Here is an 8,969-nt window from a genome sequence, read left to right as displayed (position 1 = left end):
CGTGCCACCATGCCTGACTAATTTTTTTGTATTTTTAGTAGAGACGGGGTTTCACCATGTTGGCCAGGCTGGTCTCCAACTCCTGACCTCTGGTGATCCACCCACCTCGGCCTTCCAAAGTGCTGAAATTACAGGTGTGAGCCACCGTGCCAGGCTTATTCTGTTTATTTCTTTATGTTCTCTCCTGGCATTCATTAAACAACATACTTAAACTTCAGCCTTGATTCATTCATTTATTCATTAATTCAACTACTGAGTACTTGCCATGTGCCAAATAGTGTTCTGGGCACTAAGGACATAAATAAAGTGGTAAAGTCTCTGTTCTCATGGAGCTTACATTTCTAGTGGGGTAAACAGAAAACAAATATAAAAATGTGTCAGGTGGTGGTAAATGCTAAGAAATGTGAAAGCTGATCATAAGAATTGGGTCATTCTTGTTGTATCTAATAAAACAAAGTCAAGAAATTAGCTGGGGGAAGCACTCAGGGTACAAAACATTGCGCCAGGAATGTTATTCTCTGTAAGCTTGACTGCTGAAATTGCTTATTATAAGCCCAAACCAGTTTTATCTATAGCTTCTGAGATAACTTGCTGCAACTCTAGGACTAATTTTGCCCACTGCAGTTGCTCACCAATTGGAGCTTGCCAGCTCCCCACACCCTTATTAGTGCCAATGGACTTTCTCAAAGAGCAATATGTAACATTCCTCTTTTTTGTAAAATCTCTAACCTTCTCTTTGTTCTTCAGAGAGAGCACCACTTTCAGTTCAAGCCAGAGACTATCTCTCCGAGTTTGTAAACTGATGTGAATAAAACTTTATTTTCTTTCTCTCTCTCTTTTTTTTTTTTTTGGATAGAGTCTCACTCTGTCGCCCAGGCTGGAGTGCAGTGGCCCAGTCTCAGCTCGCTACAACCTCCACCTCCTGGGTTCAAGTGATTCTCATCTCAGCCTCCTGAGTAGCTGGGATTACAGGTGCATGCCACCACGCCCAGCTAATTTTTTGTATTTTAGTAGAGACGGGGTTTCACTGTGTTATCCAGGCTGGTCTCAAACTCCTGAGCTCAGGCAATCCACCTACCTCGGCCTTCCAAAGTGCTAGGATTACAGGTGTGAGCCACTGTGCCAGCCAACTTTCTTTTCTACTATCTGGCCATCCTGGATGGATGACATCAAAAAGGGTAAGGAGGACCCAACAAAGGAGACTGAGAAGCAGCCACCAATCAAGCAGAAAGAGAAGGAAATAGTACTTTATGGGTTTCAAAGCATGAATGAGTAGATTTTGAAATATTGATCAGTGTGATTGCCCCACACTAAATTATAATTTTACTTGTAAACCAAGGCTCCCTTCTCCTCCCCTGCCCTACCTAGGTAGACAGGAGTTACACACTATGGGACTGGAAACAAAAGGGATAAAGACTATAGTGAGTTAGGCCATTAGAAGTCTTTAGTAAGGTGAAAAACATTCTTGCCTTGCTGAGAAAGAAGAAAGGAATGGGAGGAGCCAAAATGACCAACTAGACTATGGACCACTGACCAGTGAGCCTGTAATCATTCACACTCCTACTAAGCAATGGCCTGGAAGCATGTCACCAAAGAGTTGTCTGCTAGTAAGGACTACCAATTGCCAGTGGCCAGCCCAGAGCCTCAGTTTTGTCACTCAGTTTGTGCCCTGAGATTCTGCCCATCTGACAGAGAACTTGAAGCACCCTCACCTCTGCCCCAAGATGAAAGACTTGGTAACCTTGTGGAATGATGGTGATAGAAAGGAACACCCTATCTTTGACCAAGGTGGAACTATACAAAACCTGTTTAAAGTGGGCCAGAGCTCTGAGACAGTGGTATAATACAACACATAGCCTTTGTTTTAGATACACACACATTCCTGGTAATTAGAATTCCCAAATGTACAGGGGAAAAAAAAATAAGCAAACAAGAAATAAATGGGTTTGAGATAGGCATATGAGAAGAGGCTGGAAGCAGAGGACTGACATTTCAAGATGGGTTAAGATCTTAGATTATTGATCTACTAAAATGGAAATCCCAGTCCAAATGGAAAGTTTGTATTTCTCATCTTTCTATAAAACCCCACTTTGCCAGAGTTGTTTTTAATGCAAATTGGAATGTGATTGACCTATGACCAAGGATTATATGTATATAATATATATGGCTAAGAAATCTCAAGACATGCAATCTGAAGACCCAGGAGAGCTGAAGGTATAGTTGTAGTCCAAGAACTGTAAGCCTGAGAAGCAGAAAAGCTGCTGGTATAACTTACAGTCTGAGTCCTAGTCTGAATCCAAATGTGTTAAGTCTGTCCTTGCACTGCTATAAAGAAATGCCTGAGATTGGGCACTTTATAAAGAAAAGAGGTTTAATTGGCTCACAGTTCTGCAGGATGTATAGGAATCATGGTAGCATCTGCTTCTTGGGAAGCCTCAGGGAGCTCATGGGAGAAGGCAATGTGGGAGCAGATGTCTTATGTGGCAGCAGAAGGCCCAAGGCTGGGGGGAGCAGGGAGGTGCTACACACTTCTAAACAACCAGGTCTCACTCACTATCTCAACATAGAGCAAAGGGGCAAATCCATCCCTATGATCGAATCACCTCCCATCAGGCCCCACCTCCAACATTGGGAATTACAATTTGACATGAGATTCGGGCGGGGACAGAGATCTAAACCATATTACCAAAAGTGGGAGAAGACCAATGTCCCAGCCAGAAAACAGTCAGAAAGAGCAAATTCTCCCTTTCTCAGTCTTCCTTCGACTCACATCTCCAATGGTTTGGATGAGGCTCACTCATGTTAAGACGGGCAATCAGTCTACAGATTCAGATGTTAATCTCATCCAGAAATACCTCCACAGACACTCAGAATAATGTTTAACCAAATATCTGGGCGCACTATGGCCCATTCAAGTTAACATGTAAAATGAACTATCATATATGGATTCTTTCAAATATAGTTCAGGGCATTAGTTATTTAAAGATTTTCTAGGCACTGAAGGGCATCCACAGTGGTTAGATTAGGCCAGTGTCACTCAAAAGGATTCATTTCAGATCCCAATGTCTGTCTTGGACAACCTCATCCCCTTATCTTTACATCCTCAGAGAGGGACCTTGTAGAAATGAGGGAGTCACAGCAAAGGGAAAGTTGGAGATGGGGACTGGCCACCTGTGAAAGGCCAACCATGCTGGGAGCAGAGAGGGGTAAATCCAGTCCAGACTGGAAAGCTTGAGGGAAGACAGAACAGCCATATTTGCAATTTGGAGGGAGGTAGAAATCCCATTGCCTATCCTTTTACCTTCATTGGACGCCGACCTGGAGAGGCTGGAAAAGGCACATAGTTGTTGGTAGGAGTAGAGGGAGCATAAAATCAGAGGACCTGAGCTTGGGGTGCCTGTGGCTTTGATGGGAGCCTTAGAATCTGAAAGGCTAAAGGGGTGGTTATGGCCCTAGTAGGAAAGGAAAGGAAGTGGAATACTGGGGGATCTGTTTTGGCCTTTTGTAGCCTTTCTCAAGGGCTAGATGAAAATGAAAATCTCAGGTTGTTCCAAATTGGTTTCTAAGCCAGCCCTCTATTACTAGGCTGGTGATGCTACAATGAATCAAAAGATCACTGACCCCTGATAGAGGTCTTTACTAGTGCCAAAATCTACCCAGCTGCACTTTCTGCATCCCACCCCCAACACACACACACACACACACACACATGCACACACACACACACACAATTTTCAGCAGTATATAATTGGCAATCACAGAACATTTCAGTTGAATTAAGCTAGAGTTCAAACCAAAACAGTGAGACAAAGCCAGAATATTAGGGGAAAAAAAGCATATAAAAATTACTTGCTATGTGTCAGCCTCTTTCACATGGTTAATTTCATTTGCTCCTTACATGAACCCTTTGAGACAGATAATATTGTCACAGTTTTGATGATACTGAAACTAAGGGTGAGTAAGTTTAATTTGTTAAAATACCTTCCTAATAACCAGTGAGGCTTTGAAATCCAAGGCAAGTGCTGTTTCCACCACTATATTTAGGCTTTTGTACACCCAGTAGCAAGAAAATCATTCAGGAGACTGAGGCAAGACACAGGTAGGGAAAAGGCGGAGAAAAGTCAGGACAGCCAGCATGAAGAGTGTCTTCAGCCTCCTGAATACTTTAGCTGTGGTTGGGCCTTGGACAACTCATGCTAATTTGAATGCAAACAAGCATTAATATGCTGTGTCCACTGGGAATCCATCCAAGGCTTTGATAATCGTTGGGGGTGGGAGGCAGGGAGGCCTGCTATCTTGGCTTATACCCACCTGAACTTTTATGTAGAAGGTCATGATTGTCGAATACATTCTACTCTAGAGAGGCCCAAAAGTGGTAATTCTAAAGTCAGTCTAGTATCTCCTAGCCTTAGAGGTGGCTGGGTGTCCGGGTAGTAGAACAACTGTAATTGAGGCCCTTCCTAGTCCAAGATATTCTGCAGATACTTTACTTTTGGGTATTGGAAAACAATGGAAGTAGTTACTACATAGGTAAAGGGCATATTTTAAAACACTAAAATTCTTTTATGTTAAAAGCATAGTAAAAGAAGTGTCTGCTTATTACCTAAAACAGATGTTCTTTGTATTCTCTACCACAGTCACCTATGCCCACCTCTGATTTTCATGCAGCTGTGGGAGAATGGATGTAGCCATCCTGACAGACTCGTGTCTCACATCTTAGACTATTTTGTTGAAGGCTTCCTCTGGAAGTTCAGAAGCCTGTTCAGCCAGGTCTTAGGCACAAACTGGAAGAAGTGGATGAGAAAAACATCCCCTCAGGCAAACCTGAAAGAATGATAAATAAGAATTGGTTCCTAAATGCCCCAACATCCTGTCCTTTGACAAGAAAAGTCTGAGTTATGTTCTACATGGGCCCTTAGAGGGCCCCTAGTGAAAATGAGCCTCAGTTGCCCACAGTTTATCCAGCTCAATAACTCATTCTTTGTTGGCTTTCGACTTTCCCTGTCTTACCCTTCCTGCTCACTCCCTCTTGCTCCTTGAGATCACCTTCAAAATAATCTACTCCACCTACATCCTTGTCTCAGGATCTGCTGTTGGAAAAACCTAAACTTACAATCAACCTTTTAAATTCAAACAAGGTTGGGGAATTTGACAATGCCCAATTTTGTGAACACCCATGTATTAGTCTGGTTGAAGACTAACTATCTTTTTCCAGAGGAGGCTCCAGAAGCCAATCCTTAACCTTCTAAGTAGATAGGCCTTTACACAGATACACAGACAATGAGCTATTTAGCACATCTTGTCTTCCTGAATCATACACTAATGAGGAAAATGGAGGATCTTAGCCAGAGAGGAATTGTGAGTTCAAAGTTCTCACCACTATGGGAAGAGATGCAAGCTCCACAGGCTAGACCAGATGGTGGAAAACTGGGCCTCCTGGAGACTGTGCCTTGATGCAGGGTAGTCCAGGAGCCAAAGCAGCAAAAGTAAATGAATCTTTGTGCCAGTATTCCACTGTAAATGCAACCCAGCTGCTCCCAGCATTTGTTTTCTATTTCTCTACTTCCCACCACTATCCAGCTTCTTCACTCTGAATCTTCTGTCCCCTTCATTAGTCTTTCTTATTACAATTTCTGTCTCCTCATACTCACTGCTCCTAATGATGTGGCTTCTCTTCGTCCACAATTTCTGCTTCAGCTCCTGTTCTTAATTTCCTCATTTTTGCCCTACTTCCAACTCAATTTCCTTAGAAAGGGATTCCAACTGGTAGAGTCATTAAATATTGTCTTTGTTTGGGCAGAGTTTTGGCCTCAGGCCACACTCTGCAGGATAATTAAAAGGAACCAACATATTCGTGTTTAGTAATCATGCCTATAATTACTCTGCCTTCTCCCCTGTATGACTTGAGATGTTTGCTATCCCTCTCTCTGCAACATCTTTTCAGAGAACTATGGAACCATACAATGTTATGGTTGGAAATGAACCTACAGTTCATCATTTTACTAAAGATCTTAACTCTGTAAGACCACACCATCCTTTGTAAACTGGTCACTTGCCCTCCAGTCGGCCTTCTAACTTGGTTGTGATGGCTCAATATCTGTTTGTCCCTGATATCTTCTTTTACCCTCCTCCGTGAAACTTCCCCACCTCTTTTTTTTTCCTGCCCATGAAGAAAAAGTTGAGCTACTAACATTTCACTCTTGTTCTAAATATGTCATGTCATTCTACAGCCATAATCTGACTTTTTTTAAGGTCTTCTGATGATACTGTTTCCACAAGACAAAAATTGAGTAAAACTGTTTTCTGTTTTCTTTTGACAGCAGATGAGAACAGAATAGACTTGACTATGAAGCAGGAAATAAAAGGATCAGAGTTATCTGATGGAACATCAAGAGGATTCTTTCTTTATTTTAAGAGATATGAGGTCTCCCTCTGTCATAGTGGCACAATTATAGCTCAGTGCAGCCTTGAACTCCTGGGCTCCAGCGATCCTCCTGCCTCAGCCTCCCAAGCAGCTGGGCCTACAGATGAATACTATACATGCCCCCAGCTAGTAAGAGGGTTCTAAGTGTTGATTCATAGGGAAACCAGAGACTAGAGAAGACAGTTTCAAGAAGTTAGAAGAATTACCCTTCAATGAAGAAAGGAGCTGACTAGAAGGAATTTATTGAGTAACACACAAGAATTGTTTCAAACCTACAAAAGATAAATGTGAGGAAGATAAGGCATTTGGGGGAATCCTCCTATGTCCTCCAGTCTGGCTATACATTAGGAGTTCTGATGCGACAGAAATCCTACTAATGTGATGAATGTGGCAAAGCTTTCAATCAGTGTGCATACCTCAATGGCCATCAGAAAACCTATACTGGAGTGAAACTCTATGAATGAATGAGTATTATAAGATATTCAGCTAGAACTTTCCATCCAATGGATATTTTTATGTCAGACATTTTTATCTCTAGAAATTGAATTTTTTTTTTTTTTTTTTTGAGATGGAGTCTCGCTCTGTTGCCCAGGCTGGAGTGCAGTGGCATGATCTTGGCTCACTGCAAGCTCCACCTCTGGGTTCATGCCATTCTCCTGCCTCAGCCTCCCAGGTAGCTGGGATTACAGGTGCCCACCACCACACTCAGCTAATTTTTGTATTTTTAGTAGAGATGGTGTTTCACCATGTTAGCCAGGATGGTCTTAATCTCCTGACCTCATGATCCACCCGCCTTGGCCTCCCAAAGTGCTGGGATTACAGGCGTGGGCCACCGCACCTGGCCGAATTGTAATCTTTTTAATATCTTTTGTGTCTGCTAAACAAGTTCAATCTTTCCCCTTGATTTCTGCTTATATAATATATAGTTATAATAACTGCATTAATATCCTTGTTTGTTGATTCTTTGTATCAATTCTAGGTCAGTTTTGAATAATTGATTTTTCTCATGAATACAGGTTGTATTTTCCTATTTGTTTACATGCCTAGTAATAACTGTACCTCAGATATTTTCCATTTTACCTTGTTGGAGACAGAATAGTTTTTATTCCTATAACTATTCTAGGGAGTGGGGGATGAAGTTAAGTTACATTAGGTCAGAGAACATACGTTGTATTATTTCAATCCTTCTGATGTATTAAGTTTTTTTTTTTTTTTTTTTTTTACCTCATATATGATTTGTCCTGGAGAATGTTCCATGTGTGCTTGAGAGGAAGGTATATTCTGCTATTCTTCAGTGGCATGTTCCAGGGCTATATTAGGCCTAGTTGGTTAATAGGGTTCAAGTCCTCTATTTCCTTGTTGATCTTCTTTCTGGTGTTCTAACTATTACTAAAAGTGGGGTATTGAAGCCTCCAATTATTATTGTTTGAATTGTCTGTTTCCCTGTGCATCTCTTTCAGTGTTTGTTTAATGTATTTTGGAGGTACCGCAGTAGCTGAATATACATTTTAAATTGTTATATCTTCCTGATGAATTGTTCCCTGTATTGTTAAAAAATGCCCTTTTTTTATCTGAAATAGTATCTTTTTTTGGTTTTAAAGTCCAGTTTGTCTTGTAATATAATCACTCAAGCTTTCTTTTTTTTTCTTTTTCTTTCTTTTCTTTTTTTTTTTTTTGAGACGAAGTCTCTCTCTGTCACCCAGGCTGGAGTGCAGTGGCGTGATCTTGGCTCACTGCAAGCTCCACCTCTGGGTTCATGCCATTCTCCTGCCTCAGCCTCCCGAGTAGCTGGGACTACAGGCGCCCGCCACCATGCCTGGCTCATTTTTTTTTGTATTTTTAGTAGAGACGGGGTTTCACCATGTTAGACAGGATGGTCTCAGTCTCCTGACCTCATGATCCGCCCACCTTGGCCTCCCAAAGTGCTGGGATTACAGGTGTGAGCCACTGTGCCCAGCCCCTCAAGCTTTCTTATGGTTGCTATTTGCAAGATGCATCTTTTTCCATCCTTTTACTTTTAATCTCTTTGTATCTTTGAAACTAAAGTGTGTCTCCTGTAAACAGCATATAATTGGATTGTGTTTTTTTATCCAGTCTGACAATATCTGCTTTTTGATTGGATCAATTAATCTATTCACATTTAATTTTATTATTGATATAGGGTGTTTTTTTTAGCCCACATTTCATCTGGAAGAAGATATAGTTGGATTTATGTCTACCATTTTACTTTTTTTGTTTTCTTTATCTTATTATTATGAACCCATTCCTTTTATTTTTATTTTTATTTATTTATTTTTTACACAGGGCCTCACTCTGCCCCAAGCTGGAGTGCAGTGACATGATCATGGCTCACTGAAGCCTTGAATTCCTGGGCTCAAGTGATCCTGCTGCCTCAGACTCTCAAGTAGCTGGGACTATAGGCACGCACCACTATGCCCAGCTAACTTAAAAAAACGCGGTGGCTCAAGCCTGTAATCCCAGCACTTTGGGAGGCCAAGACGGGCGGATCACGAGGTCAGGAGATCAAGACCATCCTGGCTAACAC

Source organism: Colobus angolensis, unplaced genomic scaffold (assembly GCF_000951035.1).
Source record: "Colobus angolensis palliatus isolate OR3802 unplaced genomic scaffold, Cang.pa_1.0 Scaffold344, whole genome shotgun sequence".
NCBI classification, from domain to species: Eukaryota; Metazoa; Chordata; class Mammalia; order Primates; family Cercopithecidae; genus Colobus; species Colobus angolensis.
This window is presented reverse-complemented; position numbering follows the sequence as displayed.